Source organism: Megalobrama amblycephala, linkage group LG3 (assembly GCF_018812025.1).
Source record: "Megalobrama amblycephala isolate DHTTF-2021 linkage group LG3, ASM1881202v1, whole genome shotgun sequence".
Taxonomy (NCBI): Eukaryota; Metazoa; Chordata; class Actinopteri; order Cypriniformes; family Xenocyprididae; genus Megalobrama; species Megalobrama amblycephala.
The window spans coordinates 76,720-104,003 of record NC_063046.1 but is presented as its reverse complement, the minus strand read 5'-3'; the positions used below and the strand labels follow the sequence as shown (position 1 = coordinate 104,003).

General features: G+C 39.1%; 1 pseudogene; it reads right to left on the bottom strand.

Moving 5' to 3' along the window:
* Positions 1-12,416: 12,416 nt before the first annotated feature.
* Positions 12,417-20,024, bottom strand: LOC125263928 (annotated as a pseudogene).
* Between the last annotated feature and the right edge of the window lie 7,260 nt (positions 20,025-27,284).

The window sequence follows — 27,284 nt, the reverse complement described above, 5'->3', positions numbered from 1 at the left end:
TATTTTACAGTCAAAAATGTATGATTGTGTGTTTCTATATGTGTCTGTGTGTGTCCCTGTGTGTGTGGGGTGTTGGAATGTGGATCTGGTCAGTCTCTGGGGGGGGGGGTGCTCCTTTTGAAGTCACCAAAGTGAGGAAGTTGGACTTTTCTGTTTACCATCGCAGGTCCACAAAAGTGTCAAGTGGGCTCATCTTTGGCAGATCTGTTCAGAGCCGGATGAGGTTTTACAACCCAGTCCCGCATGCTAAAAGCGTTCTGAACATTCCAAAGTTTATTGATTATCCTGATACGTGTGCATACGCTACACTAGGGATAGTTCACACAAAGTGATCATATGTTTTTTCCAAAAGGCCTTCTCTCGAGATTATTGGGTAGATCATTTCATTTCATTTTCTTTATAAACATTATAAATGTTACAAACAAACTGTTAATAAAACAATTTAAACCACTGTGTCAATTCGACTCTATACACCTATAAAACAACCAATATTATTAACAATATTTTATTGTTGTTATTTAATATTTTGTTATCCCTCTGATGCACATCTTTACAAATATAATTTAGGAATGATATCAATAGTAATTATATGGATGTGATCTTAAAAGAAACAAATATTTTCATAATTTGTTTATCAAGATATTGAAATTCTTTACCAACACATAGGTTATGTCTAAAAAAACTGTAAACTTAAAACAGAACATCAAGTTAATATGGTCCTTTGTGTTAAGTATTTCAAAGTATTCCAAAGAATTTAGATTAAGTTACTAAACTTGAGTAATGTAACGAAATATGTTACAGATTACTTTTTAAAGCATATACTTTTTAATTTTTAAATATAAAAATATAATTTAGGAATGATATATCACTAGTAATTATATATAGATGTGATGTTAAAAGAAACAAATATTTTCATAATTTGTTTATCAAGATATTGAAATTCTTTACCAACACACAGGTTATGTCTAATAAACTGCAGATATATATTTTGTAACTGATGTTAAAAATACAATTTAGTGGAAAACCAAATCCTGATGGGTAGAGGTCATTTTTATTTACAGGTTGTAAACTTAAAACAGAACATCAAGTTAATATGGTCCTTTGTGTGAAGTATTTCAAAGTATTCCAAAGTATTTAGATTAAGTTACTAAACCTGAGTAATGTAACTAAATACGTTACTGATTACTTTTTAAAGCATGTATTTTGTAATCTGTAGTGAAATACATTCTAAAAGTAATTACCTTCCCAACCCTGGGTATTCACCTTATTCCGCCACGCCCATTTTTAATTCTCCGCTCTTCCGCATTTTGTCATCCGACTTCCGCTAAACTGACTCGGCACATCTGGAAGCTAGATCAGTAATTAAAAGATTGTTTATAGCGAGCTATAACTTTATAGAAATGACAAATAATGTTAATGCAGTAAATGTTTCAAATTGGGAGCACGGAGAAAACTTTATACGACGATCAGATAGTCTCATGTCGTCACTGTTAACGGCCGTAACTGGTAGACGATATGAAGAAGTGGCCAGAGTAAACCATGGGACTGTCAGGAGTTGATGGAGCAGCATGTAAAAGGTGTAGGTGAATGACAGTTTTGTTAAAGATAACTTTGTGATTTGTATTTTAGAAAATGTGTAATTTAATAAGTTGTGATAAAATCAGTCGTAAGAGTGTTTGTTGTTATCAGGAAGCTAGACACCTTTTACTGACCTTCATGTACAGATGTTTCACCATTTAATTTTCATATGTAATAAACCAAGATAGAATTAATTTGCAAACTTGACATGACTTATTCTATTTAAATCAGAATACTTCATCCCTTTAAATTGTAAGAGCTCACATTATATGGTTTTATTAAAAAGATACTGACAGCTAACATCTGGCCACATTATAAAGATAAAAAAAAAAAACATCACATATGATCATATTGTAAAGGTTTATAGAAATAATTTTAAGATAGACAACATTTGGTCATATTGTAAAGGTTCATAAAAATATCTACATACACTATTTACACTGATTAGTTAAAGCAAAACCACAGCACAGACAAACATACCTAAAATCAACATCTATTCATCCTCTACATCAGAAATTATGTTGCTCAGAAGGGTAAAATGGGCAAATTCTCTAAATGATCAATTTTAGGGGTGAGGTTAATTAGAACCGTTGTAAGAAAGGATTTTGAAGATTTTCAGTCATATGACCCATGTACATTAGCGATGCGCCTGGTGTTGGTGGAGTCTTCTTCAGAGAGTTGCGTGCGTCTCTTGGTGAATGCTGGAATGACAAGTTTCACCTTCCTTTGATATTTAACAGTGTTTAGATCTGCCTGCATTGACAACATTGTATGCAAACTGAACTTAGCTGGATGATGACATCACTGTTTACTCCAGTGCTGATATAGATAAATTATCATCCTGATATGACCACCCTATACCACCCTAATGATCACCCTGCAATAAATTACGACGCAGCTCCATCAGAGTCGTCAGGAGCTGATCCCAAGTGTGTAGCTGGAAACTGTTGGTGTATATATTGGTAAGGTGCTCTACGACTGAATGAATGGTGGTTGTTTCTCAGCAGAGTTGTGTACAATGGCGCCAGCTCAACGCATTTCATTCTCATATCAGATGTAGGAGGCTTCAGATTGAGATGTGATTTTGAAGTGTAGTTGTGGTCAGAGACGGATCCTCCCAGTGTGTTTCTGCATCACAGTTCAGGGGCATGTGGATGTGATCATCCTCACAGTTGATCACTGACGCTCAGCGATGCATCTGTGGAAATAATATAACCATACACATATTTTTACATTAGTAATTATTGATCATGAGAATTAATATAAGATTGCACTCATACTTTAACAGAACAGTGTGAGAGAGAGATGCATTAAAAACGAGATAGTATATACACACAATCTCTAACTTTAGTGTTAATAGTTAGGTCAATATCAATATAAGAGATGTAGCTAGCTGGCCTGCTATCACCTGCAATCTCTATAATTTACAGGAATAATGTAAGTAACTTAAGCTATTATTAGACTATAGTGTACCATAATCCTATCTTAAATATGCACCATTGTACTATCTTACATATGAAATATATAGGTGGCAATTGTAATAATGCAAGATTCGTTGTATTTTGTGAACTGCTCATTACTGATCTTAACTGTATTCATAGAAGGGACTTCACAAATCTAATATTAGGTTAACATGTACATGGCTAGCTAAGTTAGCTTACCTGAATCTGACAACCTGTTCAGCATCCGCCGTGACTTATTTACCGGAACATCGTTGCCGAGCCATTTCTCGGGGAAAGGGTGTTTGTCAGTTGGCCTCCCGTCCATGAAATGGTACGAACACACATAAGGCCGCTTGGGTGGCCACTTCAAGTTTAGCGCCTTCAGCCATTGCCTCAGGTGCTCCTCGTCTTAAGGTGGTGGGTGTAAATTGTAAAGTGCACCACAACACTTGGACTGCTTCACATTGTATTCATAACATCGTTGATGCCGTTTCAACTGTTCTCTCTTCTTAATCTAATTGTTATGACAGCCCCTAACTGAGCATATAATACTCATCTACCGTTACAGCTATAGGATTACCGCTAGCGACTACTAGCTTAGGTCCCTCAACCGGAAGTAAGATGACAAAACGAACGTAATGGCGCCACCCTTGTTGTCGCGGAAAATAAGGTGAATACCTCTGGGGGGTAAATTTAGTACATTTTAAGGTTAAATGCATCAATCTGGGGCACTTTGGAAGCTCAAAATTAAGAGCTTCAACCCATGTACAGTGTGCAAATTGACCAAAGAAACAACATTGTACCTCGACATGAAAGTGGGTTTAGTTCTTTTTAGTCTGTAGTATCATCTTTTTAGTTGTGATATAGTGTCTACATCGTTTTAGGTGTTTTAGGATGCCAAACAATTATTACAATGAAATAATAATATAATAATGTTTTAGGCCTATACAATTATTCATATGACTAATATCCATATATTGTAAAAAAAAAAAAATAAAAAATAAAAATAAAAAAAAAGCTCTGTAAATAAATTACACTTTTTATTAGAAATGATAAGACTTTTGTACTAATTTCTAAGATAGGCCTAAATCCTTGAGCTGCTCTGAGTGAGTGACAGGAGGCGTGGCTCTGTACAACTGCTGTGTGCGTGAGCGCGCTGTCGGAGAGAAGAGAAAAAGCACTACCAGTAATGCTGTATGTATGGATAGTACTGTAGAAAAGCGGTATTGAACTGTTTAACATGTTTTAATAGAGAGATATGTTTAGAAAAATGATATTTTGACAGCACTGTTAAGAAACCTCAAACCTGAAAGATTCGGGGCTTGACTCAGAACATTCCGGGCTGAAGCCCCGGCAAAATCGGCTGGCACCGCCCCTGGCGGTGATCGAGAATAATTATTGTGTGAGGCATATAGTGAGAGGATGCCGTAGGCCGGCGTTTGCCGGGTGATTATGGCGGCGCCTGGTCAAAGTTTTGACCACCTTTCACGCCGGCATTGCATTAAAGTTGTGCCGGCTTTTAATTGTTCAGTTGAAGATTGTGCTTTGGCTGTTGGGAAGGCTGTTGGTTATGATAGTATTGTGTCTGCCTCCCGAATTAATAGTGCTGTAGTTATTTTTTTGGATGCTATAGAGAAAGTGAATAGTGTTGTGCAAAGTGGAGTTGTGATCCAAGATACACTGGTTTCTGTTGTACCGCTAAATCAACCAGCGAAAAGAATAATCCTCTCCAATGTCCCACCTTTTATTAAGGATGAGTTGCTAGAAGCAGAGTTGTCTCGGCATGGCAAGATCATGTCGCAAATGAAAAAAAATACCACTCGGTTGTAAGTCTCCATTGCTCAAACATGTTGTTTGTTTTAGACGGCAAGCGTATATGGTTTTAAACAAGGCCGAGGATGAATTGAATGTGGCATTCAAATTTCGAATCGACGGATTTGATTATGTAATTTTTGCATCTTCTGACACAATGAAGTGTTTTGAGTGTGGCAAAGAAGGTCACACCAAACGAGCATGCCCTGTGAGGGTTGAGGATACAGAGGCTGGTGTGATGACAAATGAAAATGCCGGTAGTAGCAATGTGGAGCAGACTAGTATTGTTAATGTTACGATGAATGTGCAAAAGATGGTGAAAACAGTAAGAGTGTTGATGTTGGAGAGGTTGAGGGTGAGGATATGGAGGTTGTTTCAGGAGTTATAGAAAATGAGGATGAAAGTGAAACTGATGTGACTACTGATACTGTTATAGCTGTAGCTGAATGTATTTTGGCTGAGGAGAATAAAAGTATTGAGTTTGAAAAGGATGATGCTTTATTTAAAGCTCCTTCTAGTAAGAGGAAACGTGTTAGGAAATCCCCAAGAAAAATAAGTGATGAAATGGTGATGAATAAACAAGCTTGCAAGAGTGATGAGACTGAACATAGTACAATGGATGATTCTGATAGTGAAGCTGTAGATGATAACAATGAGAAGGGCCAACAAGGCTATTCTTTTGCAAAAGTGAGAAGTTTTCTACAAAAGACAAAGAATATGAATAATGTCCAGGTTGTAGATTATTTTCAAGACCGGAAAGCATTCATTGATTCAGTTGTGATGTTGATGAGGGTAGAAGGTGAAGAACAATTCACTGTACAGGAGATATATAGACTGAAGAAATTTGTTTCTAAAGTGAAGTTGGAATTAAAGAATGAAGATGGATTTGAAACTACATAGGATTCTTTTTTTCAAGTTACTGTGTGTTTTTATATGTTGTTTAAAACTATTTAATCAAATGAGTGCAATAAAAGTGGGCACCCTTAATTTGAATGGTGCCAGAGATATTCAAAAAAGAGCACTATTATTTGAGTTAATTACTCAGAGAAATATTGATGTAACATTTATACAGGAAACACACAGTAATTGCTCGAATGAAATTGACTGGAGGAAAGAATGGAAAGGGGAAGTGTACCTCTCACATTTGAGCTCCATTAAAGGCGGAGTGGCCATTCTTTTTGTGCAAAGTTTTTTGCCAATTTCATGTGAAATAAAGCAAATTATACCTGGTAGGTTATTATTTTTATGAGCAAAATTTGAAAAATTTAATTTTGTTTTTCTAAATATATATGCTCCTACCAACAGTACTGAAAGAATTGTCTTCTTTAAAAATGTCAGTGGTTTTTTACAAAGTTGTAATTCAGATGATTATCTTTTTGTGGTGGTGGTGGGGGGGGGGATTTTAACTACACAGAAAATGATGCTCTTGATAGGAATCATTTGGAACCTCATGCTGCTTCAAGTTATGTAATACGTGAATTGACTGAAACCCACTGTCTGTGTGATGTGTGGAGAGAATTGAACAGCAACAATAGGCAGTATACATGGGCACACTCCAGAGATAATGTTATTTCAATGGCCAGACTTGATAGGTTTTATTGTTTTAGATATCATTTTAATATTGTTAAAAAGTGTTCAATTATGCCAGTTGGGTTTTCGGATCACTGTTTGGTTTTATGTGAAGTGTTTATAGCAAATGTTAAAATAAAGAGTGCTTATTGGCATTTTAATGCATCTTTGTTGGGTGACATGAATTTTAGGAATGTGTTTTGTAATTTTTGGGAAATTTTCAAAAATAGGAAAAATTGTTTTAGTGATTTAAGACAATGGTGGGATTGTGGGAAAGTGGAAATTAAAGCATTATGTCAACAGTACGCTTTCAATGTCTCTAGGGATATTACGCACTCAATGAGGAAACTTGAATCTGAGATTATTGACTTGCAAAAGCTGGTTGAAGTTACTGGGGAACAACAATGTCTTGATGCTCTTAAATCCAAGAAGTCATTTCTTACAGACCTGCTGGGTATAAAGACACAAGGGGCTCTGGTTAGATCACGTTATCAGATGCTCACACAAATGGATGCCCCATCAAGGTTTTTTTTTTTTTTTGGCTTAGAACGGAAAAATGGGCAGAGTCGATTTATTCATTCTATTCGAACAGAGAATGGGCAGGAATTGAAAGAGCCCACAAGTATTAGGAAAAGGGCTGTACAATTCTATGCTAAGTTATATAGTAGTGAATATAAACAGAATGATGAGTTATCTGCCAAATTTTATAATGGCTTGACAAAAATTACTCAGGACTCTGTGGTAAAACTTAAGAAGCCTCTTACGGAGCAGGAGCTTCTTAATGCTTTGAAAGATATGAAGACTGGTAAAGCACCAGGTATTGATGGCCTCTCCGTTGAGTTTTATAAGGCTTTTTGGGGTGTGATGGGTAAAGACCTTTTGGATGTTTTAAATGAAAGTTTGACTGTGGGTTCCCTCCCTCTAAGTTGTAGGAGGGCAGTGGTCACCTTACTGCCAAAGAAAGGTGACTTGCAGGAAATAAAGAATTGGCGACCTGTGAGTTTACTTTGTACAGATTTAAAAATTTTCTCTAAGGCCTTGGCTAATAGATTAAAAGATGTGATGGGACAAGTGGTTCATTCTGACCAGACCTATTGTATACCCGGAAGGTCGATTATGGATAATATTAATCTTATCAGAGATATTTTGGATGTCTCTGATTATCTTGATCTTGATATAGGGTTTATTTCAATTAATCAAGAAAAAGCTTTTGATCGAATAGAGCATCAATATCTTTGGAATACACTTGATTCTTTTGGCTTTGGGTCTAATTTTAGTGGAGTCATTAAAGTATTGTACACAGACATTGAGAGCGTACTGAAGATCAATGGTGGTTTGAGTGCCCCTTTTAAAATTGGTAGAGGTATAAGGCAGGGATGTGCTCTCTCTGGAATGTTGTATTCCTTGGCAATAGAACCAATGTTAAATAAGTTGCGTTCTTGTATTCAAGGATTTAATTTAAGGAATTACAGTGTTCAACATCAAATGTCTGCCTATGCGGATGATGTCATGATTTTAATCAATGGAAAAGATGATGTTATTAATTTGGCATCAACTGTTAATGAATTTGGTGCAATTTCTGCTGCAAGAGTGAATTGGGAGAAAAGTGATGCACTGATTAAAGGTAAATGGAAGAATGGTTTACCGATTTTACCTGGTGGGTTGAAATGGAAAAGGGGAGGTCTTAAGTATTTGGGTGTGCATCTTGGAGATGAATCTGTGCAGCAGAAAAACTGGGATGGGATTATAGAAAAAATGGAAGGCAGACTAAAGAAATGGAAATGGATTCACTCCCAGTTATCTTTTAGAGGGAGAGTACTAATTCTGAATAATCTAATAGCCTCAACTTTGTGGCATAAGCTCTCTTGTGTGGAACCTCCCACAGGACTATTATCACGTTTACAAACAATTTTAGTGGACTTCTTCTGGGACAGGCTGCACTGGGTCCCTCAAAGTATGCTTTTTTTGCCAGTGGAGGAGGGAGGACAAGGTTTGGTGTCTGTCAAGCAGATATGCAACGTTTCGGTTACAGTTCATTCAGAAGTTTTTAACAGGCTCTGTGGATGTGATGTGGAGAGAAGTTGCGAAAAGCATTCTTCACAGAGTGGATGGACTTGGACTAGATTCTGCTTTGTTTCTAACGGATACCAAAAAGCTACATTTGAGTGGACTATCTTCATTCTATCATGGATTGTTTAAAGTGTGGGGATCTTTCATCATTAAAAGACGAGAAAATACTACTTCTCTGTTCTGGTTGTTAGAAGAGCCTCTAGTTAAGGGGGCTCGTTTGGACATTACAGATCAAGTGCCAAATCTGTCTCAGAGATTGTGTGACACTCAGACTGTAAAGCTTGGTCACATGATTAAAGTGGCCGGATCTGAGTTGAAAAACATTGTGGCTGTGGCATCTTTATTGGGACAAAAGTCCTTGCGACAAACCTCAACAATCCTGGAGTTATGGAGAAAGAAACTGACAGCAGAGGAATTGTCATTTCTTAAAAGTTTTGAGGAAGGACATTTGCTTCCTGATTTGAGAGACCCTTTTCCTGAGCACTGGATTACGCCAGATTTAAAGGATTAGTTCACTTTTAAATAAACTTTTGCTGATAATTTACTCACCCCCATGTCATCCAAAATGTCCATGTCCTTCTTTCTTCAGTCGAAAAGAAATTAAGGTTTTTGATGAAAACATTCCAGGATTTTTCTCCTTATAATGGGCTTCAATGGGCACCAGACGGTTCAAGGTCCAAATGACAGTTTCAGTGCAGCTTCAAAGGGCTTTAAACGATACCAGATGATGAATAAAGGTCTTATCTAGTGAAACGATCGGTCATTTAAAAAGAAATAAAAAAAGTTTACGTTTTATAAGCACAAATGCTCGCCTTGCAATGTTCTGAAATGCGCGTTCGTGACGTCACGTAATACGCAATTACGTTAAAAAGGTCACGCTTGACATAGGCGGAAGTACAGAGTCGGTGTTTACAACTTGAACATGCAAATACTAACCCTGCATCTCAATCAGCTCCCTAGTTCCCTAGGTCGTGAATCAGTATCATGAAAGTGAATGTGGCTGATTCCCTGATCAGTGCCGTGACTACTGAACTAGGGAGCTGATTGAGACACATGGTAAGTCAAACGCCGTTTACAAAAAAAGGTAAAACAACTAATGGTTCTTCCATCCTGTGTTGTCAGTGCCATCAGACTGTCATACCCTTCTCCATCAGAACAAAAACACCTCTAAAGGGGTCGCACACCGGACGCGCACATTATATATGCGCGAGCTCAATTTTGACTCGACTCCTGATAGAAGAGCTGCACAATGGGAGTGTTTTACATCAACAGGGAAACGTTACATATGCTTTAATATTTCGCACCGAGGTTAGTGTACATGGAAAATGGCACAACAGAGCAAAATGAAAGAAAAGGCTACATTTATTATACATTTTTAGACTTTATTCAAGCTGTTAAACTAAAAGTGTAAAACTAATGTATCTTGCAGCACAGGGTGAAGTCAGTATGTACATTAACGACGATTTGAGAGAAATATAATATACATTTAATGTAAAACAACGTACATGGCGCTCTGTGGCGCGGCAGGATTTTGAGTCGTAGCTGGGCACCGCGGACAGGCGCTGAATGTCGCCGCCGGTGTGTACACTCATAGAAAACAATGCGTTCGAATTTTAAAGACGTGGCGCGGTGCTGAGCTTCGCGTCCGGTGTGCGACGCTGTTGCTTAGTAACGGTAGAAATCCATTTTGTCCGGTAATGCAGCGAGATGGAAACAGGGACTCACCGACTGATTCTAATGGCGGGATTGAAATGGTCCAGTCGTAGCAGCATTGAGATTCTTCCTCTGTTGGCAATGGTTGGCATTTGCCACATGTGCACCACCACGTCTGCCCGATGCTGGAGAGGTGTGTGTCGCCGCAGCAGTCTCTTCCATCTGCCTAATTTCTTCCTCTGTGTATTCTGGTTCAAAAAGGTAGGGCAGGTTGAAAAACTCATCTTCTCCTCGTCCGGCATTGTTGTTTTACCTTTTTTTGTAAACGGCGTTTGACTTAGTATTTGCACGTTCAAGTTGTAAACACTGACTTTGTACTTCCGCCTATGTCAAGCGTGACCTTTTCAACGTAATTGCGTATTACGTGACGTCACAAATGCGCATCCGAGAATTTTTATTTTTTTTATTTTTTTTTTAAATGACCGATCGTTTCGCTAGATAAGACCCTTATTCATCGTCTGGTATCATTTAAAGCCCTTTGAAGCTGCATTGAAACTGTCATTTGGACCTTGAACCGTCTGGTGCCCATTGAAGCCCATTATAAGGAGAAAAATCCTGGAATGTTTTCATCAAAAACCTTAATTTCTTTTCGACTGAAGAAAGAAGTGAGTAAATTATCAGCAAAAGTTTATTTAAAAGTGAACTAATCCTTTAAAGGAGATGTCTGGTATTTTGTTAAACTTGGATGGGCTTCAGGACTTATTATTAAAAGAAGTAAATGGAAAAGTGATTTACAAATGTTTTGTTAAGATATTGTACAAGTCCACACTGTGTGATAAATGTGATAATGTCTGGAGGGAGAAATTTGACATTGAAAATGAAGTTAAACCATTTTGGAGGGTTTTATACAAACCACCATTGATGAAAAAAATCAGGAGACCTACAATGGAGGATCCTGATGGGGGCTGTTGCTGTTAATGCTTTTGTTTCAATTATTAACTGCAATGTTAATGAAGGTTGCGTTTTTTGTGGGTTAAGAGAAACAATTTTTCATTGTTTTCTTGAATGTATTAGGCTTAAGCCTCTTTTTGTATTGTAAAAACAATTGTTTTTAGGCTTTAAGGAAAGTTTTACCCCTAAGGCTTTTATTTATGGGGCAGGATATACCCGCAATCAAAGATTTAAATGGCAGTTGATTAATTTTATGGTCGGCCAGGCAAAAATGGCCATATATATTTCAAGGAAAAACAGGATTAAAAGTATACATGGCCAAGATTGTGTATTGTTGTTTAAGGCATTTATTAGGTCTAGGATCTCGGTTGAGTTTAAATATTATAAAGAGATGCAGGATTTGGATACTTTTGTATTGCAGTGGTGTTTTAATGAGGTTTTTTGTACTGTGTTTGAGGGGGGATTAATTTTTAGTCTTTTGTTATGCTGATTGTTTTTGTGATAATGGTTTGATGTTTCTTTGTTATTGATGTAATAAAAGTATGGGTTAAAAATCAAAATCTCTCTCTCTCTCTCTCTCTGTCACACACACACATGCGCGCACGCGAACACAGACACACACACATGCGCGCACGCGAACACAGACACACACACACACACACCCTCTCTCTCAAGCAAAAATGTAGCACCTCTGTTCAATCTTTCTGATTATAGTAAATCTTTGTAAAAGTGCCTTATAAAATATTAATTCAAATAAATACTTTAAAATAATTTGAGCTTCAGCCTGGTTTAATAGCATTTATATATATAAAAATGTCTTTGGTCAAATTAAGCTGTAAAATAAATAGTTTATCCCTTTAAATACAATGGATTTTGAAAGATATCAACAAAAAACGGGCAAAAAACTTTAAAGCGATTTTCTCAGGTTTTCAATTGGAAAAAGAGGGCAGACGACCATAATTCAAATGGGTATATATCTTTAAAACCATTCAAGGTATGACTTTGACTAGGATATCATTTTAAAGCTTATTGACTCATCTTTCCATTGATACCAAAATCTCAATTTTGAAATTTGGGTCACTGTGACTCATTTTGCTAGATCAGGTCACAAATATTGCCTGATAAAAATGTATTAGTCAAATGCAAGTCAAACAGAAACTAAAAGTATAAGAAAGGGCATCGTTATATTTCTTTTTATTAAAATTTAACAAAAGGATTTATTATAATTGTGTGCGATCTACCAGCATTATCTTTGTGATCAACTGACAGATTGCGATCGACCTATTGGGCACCCCTGCTCTATAACATCTCACTGTTACTGATTCATCATAAGCTCAAAGCATGGGTAGAATCTCCCTACAGTCTATTCTGATTCATCAACACAGTTTTACTGATCCAGGACCAACATTAAACCCAGGATAGAGCGGTTGAGTGAATGTGGTCTGGACTGTGTGGATGAGGCTCATTGTGTCTCCAGAGACGCTGTAGAAGGACAGAGTTCCTGCACTGTGATCCACATACACTCCTATTGTATTGATGATGGGCTTTACAGGGAGTTTAGTCTCTATGTTATTGTGTTTGAATGAGTAACTGGAGGAAGAGCAGATCAAACTCCAGGACTGATCATTATATCCAAACACACACTTATTACCCCGTCCCTTCCTGCTGATGCTCTTATATGACACTGATATAAACATATTATTCCCACTCCACTCAATCTCCCAGTAACAGCGTCCACACACACTCTCTCTACACAACATCTGAGGATACACATCAAATCTGTCTGGATGATCAGGATACGAATGAAGTTCTGGGGAAGTGTTAGTAATCACTCTGTTCCTCTCAGACAGACGGAGGTGTTTATGCACTGTGTTCAGATCCAGATTGAGCTGATGGGAATCTGATGGAGATAAAACACATCAGAATCAGGAATTATCAATCTGTCTGAAATCATCAATATCCATCATCTAGGTCCTTTACCCTACCCAAGAAAATGGTTCTTTAAAATCATAGTGATATTTCACAATATTACTGTTTTCACTGTATTTTGGATCAAATAACAGAAGAGACTTATTTCAAAAACATTAAAAACTTACCAACCCCCAATTTTTTTATCTGTCATGTTATATGTTTTTTATTTATAATATTTAATTATGTATGATTACTATTATTATTCACCTATATATCATTTAAATTGAATAGTTAGTTTCCCAAGAACCAAAAAAAGCCAAGTGAATAAAGATAATATTAATGAGTGTTAACCCTTATGTGTTGTTGGGGATGTTTTCATCCACTATGGGGTGTTTCTGAGTCTTAATTTGGCCACAACTTTGTCATGATCATGAGTTGGAGTGCCCTGTTTAGCCACCAGAGGGCACTCCAACAAGGACTTTTGTCACCTGTATGAACTACATTGCCCATAACACACTTCCCTGGACTCATTATCCTCATTTCATTGCACTCAGCTGTTTTGTGTTTGTTCATTAGTGTCTGTCTATTTATACTCGGTTGTTTCTGTCCTTGGTTGTGGTTTGTTATATTTTGTTACGTGGTTGTCGCCTAGGGCTGGCCCTGATCCTAACATCTTGTTTTTGTGTGCACAGTGACAAACTTTCTCTGTGTTTCAGCAAATGGAATGATTTTTGGTGACAAATCTTATTTTGATACATATTTTGGGAAAATGCTTCGAAAATTTTCAAAACCTCAAAAATACACTGTGGGCAAATTTACTACCTTTTCGTTATGTTCGTGGGTGAAAACATTCACTAAATTAAACTGCTGTAAAATGTATCAGATAAATATTTTTTTAATTTTTTTTTTGCATAAATGTGTTAATCAACCTCAGTCCTGATCAAAACTACTAAATGTTTGAAAAAAATCCAGGATTTTTACTCTTTTATTGCCAAGTTTATGAAATATCACTGATTTGAGGAAAAAAACACATGTGAAAGATTAGTACCAACATTGGTTTTGATGCATTGTTAGTTTTTGTGCAGCATCAGATTTTAATTTTTTCTCCCTCATTTACTGTTCGTGGCTGTACTGTTCGTTTTTGCCCCATTGACTTCCATTATAATGACATTTTTTGATTGCAAAGTCATGACACCATATAATCATGCATTCTTGATTGATGGTGGTTTTCCCTGTTGGGAAGAGGTAAAATTTCTCATTTTTACAGTTGATCACCAGGTGGCACCAATAACCCTTTAGATAGGCTTGTGCAAAAAAAAAAAAAAAAAGCTTAGTTTCTGGCTTCTATATATAGTGAGTATAACGGTATATTATAGTGTGTGTGTGTGTGTGTGTGTGAGAGAGAGAGTAAGACCTTTTTGCACTTACCTTGATGCGTCTGAAAAAAATCAAAATATGCACCTCAGCTCTCAGAATTACATTGAGTAAACAAAAAGAAAGTAAGTGTATTTATGCACACTTTTAGAAAGTATAATGCATTAAAACACATGACAAACAACCCATTTCAGAATCTGCAAATATTATAATGCATTTTAACTTTGGTTATAATTATTTACGAAAATATATTATGTATTTTATACATTATAAATACTTTTATAATGCTATATACATACATTATATACTATATACATTTAAGTGTTACCAAAATTACTTTTGCAAGTAATTACAAGTTCATCTCGTAAATTTTTGGCATTTATGCATTTAAACAAACACCTCCCAAGAACTCCTCAACACCTTTTGAAGATATTGCTTCCAGCTCCCCCTATTAAGAAACACTAATTCACATGAAAACTCATAAAACTCTTCTGTCATGTTTTCATTCTCCTTTTACAGGAAGAACATGAACACACTCAGTGAGTTTTTCTGCTTGTTTTCTTAATGACTTACATTGTAGGAAGTCGTTCCTGGTTCTGGGAACAATGTTGGTGAAAGTGACTGTGGAAATCAACAGACATGAAGAGTGTGATTATCATGTCAAGAGAAAATGATCCTGCATCCGTTCCTAAGACATTTCTAATATGATCTTCTACATGATATGAGATGATGGAGGATCATTTCTGAGAGCAGATGAATCTCCAGGACTTTACCTCTGTCAGAGATCTTCTTCAGCTCCTCTTTGCAGAAATCCTCCAGTTTGTCTCTCAGCTGACGGACAGATTCTCTCACAACATCAAAAGAGGAGAGAGAACTGAAGGGATCGTCATTTACGTCTGTAGATTTAGGAGGAACTGAAAGAGACTGGAAACTCTACAGAAAACAGAAATCAAAGCTCATCACCTCCACACTTCAGCCAATAACCTGCACTACTGTCAGATTTGAGCAGCTCTTGTTGATCTTTTTTTCAACAATGGTGTCACATGACAGAGTTGAGTAGATTTGATCAGGAAAATCAAAGGCAAGGAGTAGATTAATTATAATTTATAACTTTTGAGCAGTTAGTGGCTCTTAAATTCACAAGGACTCTTAGGACATGATCACAAGGTCAGGTTTTGTGGTTTAAATATGCTGAAGCATCACTAATATACAGCCTCACTTCCTGTTTGAGGACTTCACTGTCAAATTTATTAATGTGTTACTGAAAATAATTAGAAAATAATCCGCAGGTTTAACGGTTATCTGATTTTCATTACTCAAAATTTGTAGTATAAGTCAAAGTTTGTTAAGAGATGATGGGAAATCTAGCTGGGGGAAACTGAAACTAAAATAGTTTAAATATTAATGAAGTTTTAAACTGTTGTCAGTTCGGGAAGCTCAATATATCTTGTCAGGAAAATGTTTCCTAAGAGATTTCTAGAGCTGAACTGCATTTGTAAGTGCGTCTCTTTCAAAAGAAAAAGATCAGATGAGAGTCTGACTGATGATTATATAATAACCGAACACACAGATCAACACACTTCAGTCAACGGCTCATTCTGCTCTCATGAAATGTTTCTCTGTGAGTCTCTTGCTCAAGTCCACTATGATCCTGTTCTTCTAGATCTCTGTTACCTGCAGGAAATGGATGTGATCCTGTGTGTGTGAAAGCTGCTCCAGCTCAGCGTCTCTCCTCCTCAGATCATTGATCTCCTGCTCCAGTCGCTCCAGTCGTCCTTCAGCTCGACTCACTGCAGTCTTTTCCTGATCTCTGATCCGCTGTGTGGCCTCAGAGCGGCTTCTCTCAATGGAGCGGATGAGCTCAGTGAAGATCCTCTCACTGTCCTCCACTGCTGTCTGTGCAGAGCGCTGTTAGGACACACATCACAATCACACAGTGGCTTCAGTGAGTCCTGACTGAGACTTCTCAAACTTCTCTTCTTCTCCAGACTCACCTTATGAGACTCCACAGCCTCTCTCAGCTGCTGAAGATCTTTCTCTCTCTGCTGGATCCTCTGCTGGAACGACCTCTGTGTCTTCTTCAGCTGGTGCTAAAGGACAAACCAATGACAAGATGACATGACATAAATCATCAAGTAAACAGATATGAATCCAGTATCAGTGAAGTGCTGAGATTGAGGGGTTCCATCACAGAGAGGCACAAAATCACTCTCCAGGACATTCTCGTTCATTGTTCCTTGCTGGTGGAATAATCTTACTGCCTTCATCTGGAATGCAGAATCTCTGGCAATATTCAAAAGACAGCTGAAAACTCATCTTAAATTGAAAAAAAACCCCTTCTTATTCCTATACTTTCACTTCCTCTAATCCCTCTCTATTGTAGCTTATGATACTCTGAGCACTGCCTAAAACTTGTATTGTGAGCACTTCTTGTGTCTTTTTGCCTCGTCATGATGACTCGCTTGTTGTATTCCTCACTTGTAAGTCACTTTGGATAAAAGCGTCTGCCAAATGAATAAATGTAAAAATCTTTCATGATAAGGTTATAGGTTCAATCATTAGTGTCAGCATTATTTTATCAAAGCTTAGTTTTATAGGGGTAGTTCACCCAGAAATGTAAATCCTTTCATTGTTTTTCATCCTCATGTCTTTACAAACTTGTATGATTTTCTCTTGCAGAACACAAACAAAGATATTCTGAAGAATGTCTCTGTTTCTAGAGCCCAAATCAAATATGGTGACGTATCAATAACAGAAAACCTCACTGGCTCATACATGTCACATGACTAAACATGCAAACATATTTGACTTTTCCTATTGCTTCAGAAGACTTATGTTGTGTCTCAATTTGCATACTATCTATCCTAAATAATATTCAAAATTAGAATTACTGTGTCCCAAGTTGTATTATGATTATTCCAAAGATACCCGGATGGTGTACTATTACTGTATAGATGGCTTATTTTGCCCACAACCCATTGTGCATTGGATAAGGATTTGATTAGAACTACAAACACAAATAAAAAAAATGTTTAAAAAAAAACTACAAAAATGGCAGTCTGTAGAGAGGTTTAGATAAAGGGGTTTGAGTGATTAATAATTAGTATATAACCAGACGATATATTAGTATATAACCTGATATTTATTCAGTGTTATCCACATATTTCATCTGCAACAGCATTGTGAACTTTTGTAATGACATGTTCATCAAAAAAATGATGAACCTGTAAATGAGCATAATGGGACTCTATAAGTTCATACCTGTTTCTCTGTCCTCTGTGCTGCAGTTGATACAGTGTCGTGGTTTTTATGTTCATCCATCGTACACAGCAGGCATATAAACTTCTGATCAGTGCGGCAGAAAACCTCAAGGATCTTGTCATGTTTCGGGCAGATCATCTCCTGCAGTCGTCCAGTGGCTTCAGTCAGATTGTGTCTCTTTCCTATAAACAAACTCTCATGTTGTTCAAGGTGATTCTGACAGTAAGAGTTCAGACACACCAGACAGGACTTGACGGCTTTGTGTTTTCTTCCAGTACAGACGTCACACTGCACATCTCCAGCTCCAGCGTAACAGTCAGCAGGAAGTTTAATCTTCTTCAGCTTCTCCACCATTTCAGCCAGAATGGTGTTTTTAGCTAAAGCAGGTCTTGGACTGAAGGTCTGTCTGCACTGAGGGCAGCTGTAGACTCTCTTCTGATCATCCTGATCCCAGTAGCCTGTAATACAGATCTTACAGTAACTGTGTCCACAGGGAATGGCCACTGGATCCTTCAGGAGATCCAGACACACTGGACATATGAACTCATCCTGAGAAATTCTGGCTTCTGCCATTTTACTGCATGAATACAGAGACACAAACACACAACAGCTCAACTACACTTCAGATTCACTTCCTCTGAACTCTTGTGATTCCTGTTTCCTGTTTCTGTGTTTGAGTGACGTGTGTAAAACAGGCATCTCTGTAAAGCAGTATCCTCATTTCCGGTCCTGAAGAGCCTCATTGCTGCTTCTAGTTTCCATGGGTGTTCCCACACACATTGTGTTTAATCAGTCTCATAAACACACTGTTAGAGAGAAGCGAGACAACATCCTTAAAAGTTCAGTAATTCTGTATCCTAAATAATACACTGGTACTTCAGGACTGAAAACTGTGTTCAGAATTACTGTAAGTCTCCATGAAATCAAATTCGCTAGTATCAAATTTGCAGTATTTATTATAAATGATTTATCCATGCACATAATTTTGTTAAATACATGTGAGTTTGTAATCTTGAATCAAAATAACTTCCTCTCCTTCTTGCAGCAACATCTCTTCTCTTCTCTTCTCTTCTCTTCTCTTCTCTTCTCTGACAATGTGTTTACTGGCATGAGGACGGGGCAACATGTTGTGACAGGGAGCGGTACAGGTTAACACACACAAGCCCAAGTTTATCTACTTGTAGAAAATTCGACTACACCACCTGGGAGGGTTTCACCCAGGAAACAGAAATAAACCCCAAAGTTTGTTATTAGGTCACACAGGTCCTCTTCTCTCATAAAGAAATGTAGGCAGGAAATGTGGGCATCATAAAAAAGTACAAAATTTATTCACAACTTGAATTCAAGATAGAAAAATTGCTTAAAGTAGCCTCAATGATAGGGTGCCAATCACGGCAGCTCTCTCTCCAATGACAACTCAAAAATAAACAAATATACACAAAACAAATTACATAAAAGACAAAAACTGCACACACAAAAAAATCACTCAACTCAAAAGGTCCAGTGACAGACAATTATACAAATAACAAAAAGAAACAACCAGAAGAAAAGACGTCAAACAAAACCAATTTACACAACTTCCAAATAAACAAAACAAAATATATAATTAATTACAAGGCTGAGGTTACCCACCAGAGTGATCACCAGCACTAGTTATCCAAAAGCACACTTCGACACACCCCACCATGAACTCAGATCACACACTCATACACTTCAAAAGTGTCACACAGCAAATGTTGAAGCAGCGCCACCACAGCAAAAGATCTTTCACCCGTGGGACACCAGCTCCTGAAAGAAATCAAAAACAAAATAAATAAATCTCATAAACAGAAATAAATGAAAATCAGTCAAAGGGAGTCACAATTCCACCATAAAACGATAGGTAAACGACGAGGAAAACAGGACTCGTAAGCAGCAACCACGTCGTCCTTAGGCCAGCTCTGAACGATCTGAACGATCCTCCACCTCAAAGTAAACCAGTAAAATGTAAATTAGAACAATCACAAAAACAAGACTGCAGCAGCAGAAGTCCCCTTAAATAGTTGTAATCTGATAGTGTTTGTGTGGCGCGCAGCGGAAAAACAACCGAGCTGCAATAATAATCGCCCAGGACAAAAGGGAGAATCCGAATGAGGATAGATGAGTTTTACAATGTTCACCACTCAGGATACGCAGCCTTCAAATAACCTGCTGAAAGGAGGGCAGTAATCAAATCCACTAAAGCATCTGATGGAAACACATACACACCGATGAAAAAGACAGGCTGAAACCACCGTAACAGAAAGAGGGGAGGATCCGGACGTGACGCATCCCAGGCTGAAACTAACCAGCTCTGAAATAGTGAACACTCTCAACTGCTGATTGGTGATCATGAGTGTCAATCACCACCCTTACCTCATTCATACGGTCACACTGTCACTCATGAGATTCACCAATAGCAGACCACAACCATCCAATCAGTTCCCCATGAACAAAATCAAGCCCCGCCCTACATTTGTTCTTGTTCCAGACAGTCACATAAAAGACAGTTTTATTTATTATTATTTATTATTTACTATTTATTACAATGATTTTATGAATAATAGAGTTTTAATTGGTTTACCTGTTTTATAGTCCATTTTATTCCTCTTAATTGTTTTAATGTATGTATGTCTTTAAATGAGTCTGGGTCTGCCTGTCATATGACTGATCACATGACAGGAATCAGGAAGAAGATTGGTGATCACCAATCCTGGGCCGTTTCTCAATATGCGTACTTGTCTGTACTTGTGTTCTTGTGGACTTGTGAAACGTCATCAGTCGCTGTCCAAGTACTGTTCCAAGTCAAAGTTCGCATCTAGCCAAGTTCAGTTCAAATTCCCGGATGTGTTCTTGATCCGGCCCTTTTATCGAGGATGCATCGAGAGGTGACTTGTGCACACTTGAGACAGCCAGGTATCCCAGAATGCATCTCGCACTAACCAGCAAGGGTCAATAGTAAAGGAGAAACCCCGCATAATTGAAACATATTACTGTTATTATGTCATGATATGTAGTTTTAAGAGTTTTTCAGGTGAGAATGTGCTGGTTTAAAGCTCAAATTTGTGATTTATTGATAAAGATTGCGCCTTTCTGACAATTTGATCTGATGTTGTCGGAGTTGTGAGATCCATGCGATCACCGGACGCTCAGCGCTCATGTGCCCAGCCAAGAGCAGCCTTACCTTGTCTAGTCCTTCTGACGTTTGCCGCTGGCTCCGTTTTGGCTGAGGGCAACGTGACGTTTCATAACTTTATATATGGCTATTTAACTTTTGTATCCTACTAATGCGCTGATTTTGTACGCTTGACTGAATTGTTTGCTTTATTTCTTATTGTATATTCTTACCTTTTATAATGGCTATTATTGATCATTAAAACTAACATAAAACAAATAGAGACATGGTTTTGTTTTATGTTATAGCCTATTTCATTTTATTACAGTGAAGTTAATCAGAGTATGCACAAATAGTATTACATTTAATATTTTTGAAATATATTATTAATGAAGTATAATAGATACATTGTAAAAGTAGACATGTGCAAAATGTGTGTGCATAACTAAGGTATTTTTTTTTTTCATAGAAGATTGATAAATTGATACCTGGTATTTCCGAGATGGTTTCACCCAAGTGGGCGGGGCCTATAGTATATAAGAGCAGCACTCTTTTAGGAGTGAGAGGTGCAACTGGAAGTGCAATTGTGGACTGTGGAAACCCTTTTCAGTAGAAGGAGATTCGGTCAAGAAGTTCAGTGTAAATATTTATATTTGTTTTTTTTTTCTTTTTTTTTTTTTTGTTTGTTTTTGGATGTGTGTACACTTTAGGGACTGTTTGGACTGAAAATAAAGATCCCTGCACTGAAGTGCTATTGTGGCTGAGCCATCATTCTTGTGCCAAGAGTTTTTCCCAACACACCTCGTCACAAGTGGTGTCAGAAGTGGGATGGCCAGCCGCAAAACAGTGCCTGTTGGAAAACGGACCAGGAAGGGGCTAAGGTCCCAAAGAAAGACTGTTCAGGAGGATGTGGCTTGGGACACACTGGACGAGGAAGAAGAGGAGGCTGGCGCAGGCCTCAAAGCCAGTTCACCTCAGCACACACCGGTTACAACCACCATGGACAGTGACATGGTATCCTAGATGCGAGACTTCCTGGCAGCTCAGCAGAGGCAGGAGGAAAGGCTCATTGATGAACTCCGGGGTCTGCGGGAATCAATACACCAGAGTCTACGCAGAGTCTACGCTTTGAACTTCCCACACCTGCGGCCCGTTTCAATGCGGTGACCTCAGCAGAGCGACATCAGACTGGTGCCCAGCCATCTGCAGATCCACCGGGAGTAACGGAACAACATCCAGCATTACGTCAAGAACAGAGAATGCCAGTGTACCAAGAAGGAGAGGATATAGAGAACTATCTTCGGAGGTTTGAGCGCCTGGCCAGGACCTGGGGGTGGCCAGAGGAGGAATGGGTGTGTCGATTGGTGCCCCTACTCACAGGAAAGGCACTTGAAGCGTACATTGCTATGGACGAGGACAGGGCTGAGGTCTATGAGGACCTAAGGGAAGCGCTGCTGGAGAAATTTAATATTTCTGTGGAAACTTACCGTCAGCGCTTCAGGCAGACGTCAATAACCTCAGGGGAAACACCTACCGAGACCTACAACCGTCTAAAAGGGCTCTATCGTCGCTGGGTCAGGCCAGAGCAACGCACTAAGGAGGAGATAGGAGAAATTATCATCCTAGAGCAATTCCTTCATGTTCTGCCTTATGAGGTTCGGACCTGGGTGAAGGAACATGAGCCGACGGATGGATTGACTGCAGCCAGACTTGCAACCCAGTACCAAAATGCACGTCGGGGAGGACCACCGCATCTGCAGTCAACAGCGGTCAGGGGTTTCAAGATCGTTGAACGTGGAAATGAAGGTAACACCCCTCCTGTTAATAATAAAGGTGTGCTTTTACTGTCAACAACCAGGCCATAAGGCATCTAATTGCCCGGTACGTAAACCAAAACTGACCAGTCTTTGTTATGTGCCAAGGAAGGGTGACATTATTAAAGACAATACTGAACTTTCAGACCGTCTCTTAGAGGTGATGGTGAATGGTCAGACTTTGAATGCCCTGGTAGACACTGGAAGCACAATGTCTCTCATTAAGCGCTGTCATGTCCAAGAGAACTTAATTGACTATTCCAACACCAATGCCATACAATGTGTTCATGGTGAACAAAGGGAGTATCCTACCACTGAGGTAACAGTCGTTGTAAATGAACAGCCGTATTTAATGTGTGTTGGGGTGGTTGAAGGGTTACCTGTGGGTATGGTGTTGGGATGGGACATGCCGGTATTGTGTGAACTGTTGAAAATGTCTGGAAAAGGTAGTGCTACCTTCTCTACTATGTCTTGTCCAGTACTAACCCGGGCAAAAGCCAATGCTGGTTTGCAACCCCTGCCAGACTTAGATAATAGTCTGATCCAGGGAGGCAATAAACCTAGAAAATCACGGCGGCAACGCCGAATGGAGAAGTATTTAGGTACTCCTATTATTGAAGTGCCTACTGAAGGCTTGGAGGTCAGGGATTGGAAGATACCTGGTAATATTGCCCAATTACAAGCAGCTGATGTCACCTTGAAACCTTTGTTTGACAAAGCATGTGGAGGGGGAGGCCAAAATTATGACGCTCGGGGGTGGAAAGGTTTGTTGTGGAAGATGATGTTTTGTATGTTCTGTCAGATGGGGTTAAACGTCTTGTTGTGCCTGAATGTTGCAGATCTCTCATTTTACATCTTGCACACACCATACCCTGGTCCGGACACTTAGCCCATCAGCAAACATACCATAGAATCAGCTCTCGTTTTTATTGGCCATCCATGTATACAGATGTACGTACATACTGTTCCACATGTCATGTCTGTCAGAAAACAAGTGCTGTTCGCAGGTCAGCCCGAGCTCCGCTGTATCCATTACCGGTGATCTCCACTCCATTCAAGAGGATTGCTATGGATATAGTGGGACCGCTGGAGAGAAGCAGTACCGGTAACCAATACATTCTAGTCATCTGTGACAATGCAACCCGGTACCCTGAAGCTTTCCCTCTGCGCACCATCACCACTGCCAAAATAATCACTGCACTTGTTCAGCTCTTTTCCAGGGTTGGCATCCCCGATGAGATAATTACTGACCAAGGCACCAACTTCACATCCCGGCTCATGAAGCTACTCCACCGACAGCTGGGCATTAACTCCATTCAGACCAGCCCATATCACCCAGAAACTGATGGCCTTGTCGAAAGGTTTAATCAAACCTTAAAGAACATGCTAAGAAAGTTTGTGAGTGACACCGGTAAGGACTGGGATAAATGGTTGCCGTTTTTGCTCTTTGTTTACCGAGAAGTGCCCCAAGCTTCTACTGGATTTTCTCCCTTCGAGTTGGTGTATGGTTGGTCAGTGCAAGGTCCGCTGGACCTGTTAAGGAAGAGCTGGGAGCTGCCAACAGCATCAGCAGAGGGAGAACGAGGCATTGTCCAATATGTGCTACAGATGAGAGACCGTCTGGAGACATACAGAGAACAGGCTCAAGAGAATCTTCAGAAAGCCCAGAAACGGTGGTATGATCAGCATGCCAGACATCGAGAATACCAGCCTGGGCAGAAGGTGCTATTGCTGCTGCCATCGTCTACAAGTAAGTTGTTGGCAAAGTGGCAGGGACCCTATACCATTCTCAAGAAGATGGGACCCGTTACATACAAAATTCACCACCCAGACAAAGGGAAGGAAAGCCAAGTCTACCATGTCAACCTCATCAAGGAGTGGCATGAGAAAATGCCTAAGGGGAAGAGGGCCTTGATTGCATGTAAAGTGGGCCCTGAGGATGAGGGAGATGATGACCAAGTGGATGACGAGGCTGTGAAACATTCCCAATCAGTGGTGAGTTTAGACCATCTGGAGAGTGACCAAAGGGAGAAGCTTGAAGAGGTCCTTACTGACTACCCTGGCCTCTTCCGACTGGAGCCTGGGAGGACCAAGGTGTTGGAGCATATTATCCATCTGACTGACGCTAACCCTATTCGGCAGAGACCGTACTGTGTACCAGAGAGTCTGGTTGCTCCACTGAAAAAGGAGATCCAATTGAAGAGAGACCTGGGGGTAATAGAACCGTCAACCAGTGCATGGAGGCCTCAGACAAAGAAGGAAGTACGTTCCTTTTTAGGACTCGTTGGGTGGTATCGGCGCTTTATACCACAGTTCTCCACCATCGCTGTACCCCTGACTAACCTGAAAACAAAGGGAGTCAAAAACCCAATGCTTTGGACAGAGGAGTGTGAGCAAGCCTTCACACAGTTAAAAACCCATCTGTGTACATCCCCAGTTCTGAGAAGCCCTGACTTCACTAAAAGATTTTTAGTTCAGGCAGATGCCTCCGCAAAGGGGATCGGAGCAGTGCTGGCTCAGGGAGAGGTTGGTCGGGAGCAACCCATTCTGTACCTCAGTCGAAAACTCCTACCGAGAGAAACCCGTTACTCCACCACTGAAAAGGAAGGCTTAGCCATCAAATGGGCTCTGGACAGCCTTCGGTACTATCTGTTGGGTCGAGAATTTGACCTCGAGACTGACCACAGAGCACTTACTTGGATACATACCATGAAGGATCAGAACTCACGGGTAACTCGCTGGTACCTGTCCTTACAGCCATTTCAGTTTAAGATCCGGTACAGAGCCGGGAGGAGTAACGTTCCAGCAGACTTTCTGTCCAGATTGCCGAGCCTCGTCAATCCAGGAGAGGAGGGAGGTAATGTGACAGAGCTCTCTGTCACCGGCCAGGACAGCACTTGCATTGTTTAAAAACCCTTATACGTCATATCTCACATTTCCAGTAAAATAGCCTTTCCCTCGGGTGCACACTTGGGTTAGTGCTACCGGTAATTTTGCATACACACTTACATAGCCATTATGTATCAAAAAGTCTCGCTATCACCAGTTACAAAACAAACACACGCACACACAGATAAGTTTCATGATAACCCCGTTTATTTACTTATCTGCATAATTTGTTATTTGGTGTCTTTGTTCGTGAAGTGCCGTGCATCGAGCGTCTTCCTGGTTGATCGGCCGTGGGCACGGCAACCAAAGAGGGTCAAAACGCCGGCGGTGGTTCCCAAACGCTTAAATCGTGGCTTACCCATGCTACGCATGTGTTAATCATCCGCCGGCTGGACTGTTTGAGTTTTAATGTGTGTGTGTGTGTGTGTGTGTGTGTGTGTAATATTTACATTGTATATTATTAATGAAGTATAATAAATACATTGTAAAAGTAGACATGTGCAAAATGTGTGTGCATAACTAAGGTATTTTTTTTCATAGAAGATTGATAAATTGATACTTACCTGGTATTTCCGAGATGGTTTCACCCAAGTGGGCGGGGCCTATAGTATATAAGAGCAGCACTCTTTTAGGAGTGAGAGGTGCAACTGGAAGTGCAATTGTGGACTGTGGAAACCCTTTTCAGTAGAAGGAGATTCGGTCAAGAAGTTCAGTGTAAATATTTATATTTGGGTTTTTTTTCTTTCTTTCTTTTTTTTATTTTTTGTTTGTTTTTGGATGTGTGTACACTTTGGGGACTGTTTGGACTGAAAATAAAGATCCCTGCACTGAAGTGCTATTGTGGCTGAGCCATCATTCTTGTGCCAAGAGTTTTTCCCAACACGCCTCGTCACATACGAAAAGAGGCAGGGTTGTTTAATATTTCGTTTTGTTATAAATATATGCACATTGCAGATAATCAATCACTCATTGCCTGAGACTATTAATATGTTTTTGTTTGTTTTTTAAATAAAATGAAAAGAGGCAGAGTGGTGTTTTATAACAAATTTCGTTTTATTGTTGGCTAAAATATATATAAAGAGATAACCGGAGAAGCCAGAGCGAGCTGAGTGACGTTATCAAGAACGCTGCTGTTCCATTTGCAGAATCACCGGACTTGTGTTCTCCCGTCCATGGGAGTTCGTTCTCCTGAATCGAACTTGCCAAGTCCGAACCACCAAGGACGTGAGTCCGAAGTTTGCGAACTTGGTTTTGAGAAATGGCCCTGGACTGTGGAGTTTTATTCTGACTTTCCTTTCCAGACAAAAACATTTGGACTATCACTTGTATTGTATATACACTTTGGGACACTTGCACTGGGACTTTCAACATGCTACGAAAATGAAAATTCAGTCATCCAGGGTTCCCACTCTTTCATGAACACCAGATTCAAGGACTTTTTAAAGCACTGTTTATTTTAAATCACGCACCTATCAAATTCAAATCCCAGCATATGGAGCGTCATAAAAGACCTCTTACAGTAGGCTACTTAGCATTTTAACCCTCCTATTGCACTTGCATTAATTTTAGCCCGAGAGGTACAGAATCATTTGTACATTCATTTTGGAAATATTTTAAATCTGTTTGCAGCTTCCTTATCTCTAATGTTAACAATATTTCCACACTAGTTTTGGTTTTCATTTATTATGAATTATTACTTGAGTAAAACTTTATAATATAGAGAGAATATTGTAAAAATAAACTTTGCAATTGATGGAAAATTATATGGGTTATAAGGATTATATGGATCATAATTGTGACTTATAAAGTCAGAATCAGTATATTATA